Here is a 4,959-nt window from a genome sequence, read left to right as displayed (position 1 = left end):
AAAAATGTTAAAGAAGAGCAAAAGGAATTAAATCCAAAACCTAGCCTACTCATAAAGTCTCCAAATCGTATGAGGTATTGAAGAAACTAAGATAAAGGTTATAGAGAACCCAAAGCCCATCACTCTCTCGCTTCCTTTTCCATTTTTTCTCTACATTTCTTTTCTTTGCAAATTCACCTTTGGTATTGAAGTTATAGAGACGATGGAAGTTTAAGAGAGAGTCGATGAGAGTGTTTTGACACATAGCTCGTTTATTTATAAAATTCCTTGTTTGATCTATTTTTTTTGTGTTTTTATTTTTATTTTTATTTTTTGTGTTGTGAAGAGAGAGACATAAAAGAGGTGCAAATTAAAAGTATATATTTACTCTTGCTTAATTAATGGAGGTAGGTTATAGGAGATAAACGGAGCTCATCTCAACTGGGCAAAGTGAGAAATTTAAATTCTTCAGAGTGTGCGTTCTCCCTTTAAATTTTTTAGAGTTCTTTTTCTTCAGTACATGAAGATTGGTTTCACTGGTTGAGATTCCTAGTTTTTTTGAAATTTTCAGTTGTTTCATCATGTTAAGACTGGGACTTCGCTTTGGTACTATCGGATTATATTGCTTGGCTTTTTTGTTTCTTCCGGTTGCAAGGGGATCAGTTCTTCTCCGCCTTATAGATATCCCTTTCGAGCAAGCAACAAGATATCATGTGTGGCTTGGACATCTCACTATGCTATTGTTTACTCTCCATGGACTATTCTATGCAATTGCATGGACAATTGAGGGACACATCCTAGACGAGGTGAGTGCTAATGGTGTAATTCTTTTTCTGGTGCATAGCCATATTTATTGGTTGTGTTAATGGTCACCGCACGGGCCCGCACTACAAAAAACGCTGGTTTGAGCCGCGTTTTTGAGCCGCGTTTTCTAAAAACGCGGCTACAGGTAAGACTTCGAGCCGTGTTTTTGAGCCACGCGGCTTCAGACCTGGTCTATAGCCGCGTTTCAAAAACGCGGCTATAGACCAGGTCTGAAGCTGCGTTTTCTGAAGCTAGAGCTGCGTTTACCTCCTAGGACTGAAGCCGCGTTTAAAAAACGCAGCCTAAGCCTACCTAGAGCTGTGTTTTCTATAAATGCGGCTGCAACTATATACCTAAGCCGCGTTTTATATAAACGCAACTTAAAGCATGTCTGTAGCTGCATTTGTTTAAACACGGCTATAGGTTTGGCATAAATTTTTTTTAAAAAAAAAAAAAAAAAAACCCTAAACTACTCTTTGATCTCTAACCCGATCTCTCATCTTCTCTCTCACCCTCTCCCTTTGAAAAAAAAAAAAAAAAAAAAACCCTAAACTACTCTTTGATCTCTAACCCGATCTCTCATCTTCTCTCTCACCCTCTCCCTTTGACTCCCAAACCCTCACCTTCAACCCACCCCTCTCTGATCTCATTTTTGAGCTATGGAAAATTTTGTGATCCATAGCTCAACCGTACCCTTCCTACTCTCCTTCACCACCAATCCTTGTGCCTTTTGCGCTGCTGATCAAGCTCGATGTGCCACCACCGACAAAGCATGTCCTGCCACCGATCTACTAACTGTTCAAGGTATATCTCTCTCAATGTTTCCTTCTCTTCTCTCTCACTCTGATCGGTGGTTTTGGGGTGGTCTGTGATGGTGGGGTTGATCTAGGTTTGTGACGGTTTGTGGTGTGGATTGATCTAGGTTGTGTGGTGGTCTTTGATGTGGTTTGGTGGTGTGGGTGTGGGGTTTTGATTTGTGTGGGAGTGGGTTTTGGGTTGGTGGGTTGCGGCAGGTCTGGGTTGTGGTGGGTTGTGGTGGCATGGGGGTTTTGGTTGTGGAGGTGCAGTGATGGCATGGGGCCGTAGTTATGGCTGGGTTTCGATGGGTTTGGGTTGGATTTTTGGAATGGGTTTGATTTTGGGTGGGTTCTGATGGTGTTGCCGTGGTGGTGGGGTGGGTTGTTGCTGTGATGGTGTCTAGTGGTTGTGAGATCGGCGTGGGTCTGGTAGTTGCTGATTTGGCGTGATTCTGGCTGTGAGATCGGTGCTGGGTTTTGGTGGCTGTGTGTGGTGGTTCTCTTTATAGTATAATCTTTAAAGCATTTTTGTTATGTGATTTGTTAAAGATTGGTTTTTTTAACCATTGTGTTCTTCGCAGAATTGAAATGATCTCTACTAATTTTATTTTTTTAAATAATGATAAATGGTTTTAAACTTTGCAGTAATTTGGTGATTCTAGTGACATGTTTTTTGTTATACTGTTAGCATACAAAATACGATGGTTTTGTAAAAGACAATGGACTTGTTTGGGTTTGATCGGACCTTTAGTATTGTTATTGTAAACGAGAAATACTCAAATAACTGACAATCCCAAAGAGGGCTTGAATTGTGTGCTGTGTCATCTACAGTCAGCATTGCCTGGTATGGGATTTCATGATGCAATAATACTTAATTGATGGGATCATGGTTAGGAGTATAATGGGTTGTTTTGGTTTGTCAAGTCGTTGGGCAAAGTGTTGTTGGTTGTGACACTGCACCTATTTTTTCCTTTATTTATAATTTTTTGTTTAGTTTTTGCATAAAACGAAAAGTTAACGAATGATTTGTCATAAATTTTCAGGGTCAATCTGCCATTTCTGTTGATGATACGTTAAAAGTTATAACCTGCAGGTAATTTGATTCTAGCCATTTGTCACATTCAACAAATTATGATCTCAAGCTCATAGTGGGATTCTTTTTTATTTTATAGGGAGCAACAAAAGAAGTTGCCCGCCTCCATAATACTATTTTTGCAGTTTGCTTTTTGTGGAAACAGCTGATTGCCCGGGGTTATTAGTGAATCTTGTAAAGATCATAACTGACATCAATATTGCCGTTCAATTAGGAGAATTTGACACTGAGGTGGTTATTTCTCATTGATCTCTGCAAGTTTTAATTATTATTTTTTTAATTGGACATTGAGTGACATTATTCTTGTACACCAATGACAATGAAAATAGGCCCACCAATGATTTCATCATTCTTGTACGTTAAACCATTTACTAAATTTAAGTCAATGATAAATAGTTGGTGTTTTAGAGCTTTAACAATTCTTTCACATAAAGATATCTAACTCTTAAAGGTTCAATAGATCTGAAATGTAGTTTTATAATTTTCAGTTGTTCTAATAGAGTTGAATCACTTGTTAATAGCTGAAGTTGGCAGTTGGCAGTTGGCTGATTTGTTCATAGGAAATAGGAATACAAACTAGGGGTAGTTATTAATATTCCAATTCTAAGTTTTCTTTGAAGGAATTTTTTTTACATCTAAAAGACATTTTGAATTACATATGGAGGTGCATATTTATATGTCCAATGGAGGTGCATATTTATATGTCCATGTGGTACTGGCATGTGCCAGTGTATGGATTGAGTGCTTGTAGCACTAGTTCTTCCCTGTTTATTAGGAAGTCAATAAGCATAAAATGATGATTGCTTACACCAATATAGAATGCGTGGTTTTGAGAAAATTATAAAAGTCCTTGACAAACTTATAGTCCTTAACGAGAAGAGTGAAGGTATTCTACTATCTAACTTTTATAGTGGGGATCTGAACTAGAATCTATTTAACTAGATTTTTTTTAGTTAAAAAAAACAGTCAACTAGTTGACTACCTATATTCCTGTTTCTTTGTTCCATGCATGTCTATGTATGTCTATATGTGTTGATTTTCCCGCTGGCAAATTTTCATTTAACCAATTCCTCTTTCTTCATAAATTTAACTCTCTGAGTTTCTTCAGGGAGGTGGCTGAGCCTATTATTAAGACCTGTTAAAAACTTTAAAGCCTAGCTTGTTATTATTGTTAAATTTTTTATTTTTATGGGGTTCATGACAGGACAAGAACTTAAATTCTACACTAAAGCATGAAAAGAATCTCAAAAGTATCGGTATGCTCCATAGTCCCTACTAAAACAGATCTTTCTTGTCAACCTTTATTTTATGCTAAACTGTATTCTCCATTTGTATTGTTCTTATGAGCCAGGTTCACTCAAACACAAGACACCGACTGGTCTGGAGCATGCTGAGAAAGCTGCAATTGTTGAAGCAGATAAGCAGTTAAGGCTCTAAATTTTTTTCTTTTCCGTCTTCTTTAAAAAGTTGGTTTCCCCTATTTCTAGATTGTATTTAATTTGGATAGTTTATTTGAGGGTGTTGACAAGTGTTTACTGGGTCATTTTGTAATATGATTTCTTTGTAGCAACTGATTTTTCTTCTTATGGTGTCTTGAATCATCTTATGTACTTCCATTACAAAAAAATCATGTATAAGTATTCATTGCATATCTTTTTTGTTGTTACGCATGAAGTTAGAGGTACCTTACTGGCAAAAAAAATTCCTCTATGGAATGTGAATGCTAAGCACTGAATTGATTTGATGCATAAAATCAGTCAAGGATCTTTCTTTGTGTGTATTTTAAGGCCTCAAAAAATAAATTAGAATACAAGGAAAAGCAACTTTTGTGTGTTGTGCTCTAAGTCTTTAAGAATGAAGTTAGAGCTCTTTTACCTCATATAAAGGCCATAATGTGTTAAATTCATTAAGGTCACTGCCATACTTGTGTCATGAGAGGGGGTGGGGGGTGGGGGGTCAATATGCAACTATGTATACTACTCAAGGCTCAAGCGAACATGTAACAACCCCCCTCCTCCCTTCCCACCAACAAATAAAAAAAATCCCAACTGTCCTATTTTTCAAAACAGAGCATACACAATAATGTTTCATAGTAATCTCCTTTGGTGTAACCTAATTAAATCAAGGCTAATGGTTTTCATTTGGTAGACTGAAAAAAACTACATACATTTTTTTTTTTAATTGTTGTCAATATCCATAGCTTTTATAAGTAGAGACATGACAAGTTTTCCATTATTAATGACAATGAAAATGTGAATTTTTGCAGCAATATGAGCCAGGATACGT

The 4,959-nt window shown here is 36.9% G+C and overlaps 1 long non-coding RNA gene across 1 annotated transcript; it reads left to right on the top strand.

The window, feature by feature from the left end:
• Window positions 1–1,323: 1,323 nt before the first annotated feature.
• Window positions 1,324–4,097, top strand: LOC136061976 (uncharacterized). Its single transcript, XR_010623828.1, has 5 exons — window positions 1,324–1,587; window positions 2,624–2,673; window positions 2,753–2,904; window positions 3,878–3,929; window positions 4,025–4,097. It is a non-coding gene; the product is annotated as an uncharacterized LOC136061976 (long non-coding RNA).
• The last annotated feature ends 862 nt before the right edge of the window (window positions 4,098–4,959 follow it).

The sequence above is a fragment of the Quercus suber genome, unplaced genomic scaffold, assembly GCF_002906115.3.
Source record: "Quercus suber isolate HL8 unplaced genomic scaffold, Cork oak 2.0 scaffold_369, whole genome shotgun sequence".
Classification (NCBI taxonomy): Eukaryota; Viridiplantae; Streptophyta; class Magnoliopsida; order Fagales; family Fagaceae; genus Quercus; species Quercus suber.
The sequence above is the reverse complement of the archived record's forward strand: the minus strand, read 5'-3'. Positions and strand labels throughout refer to the sequence as shown.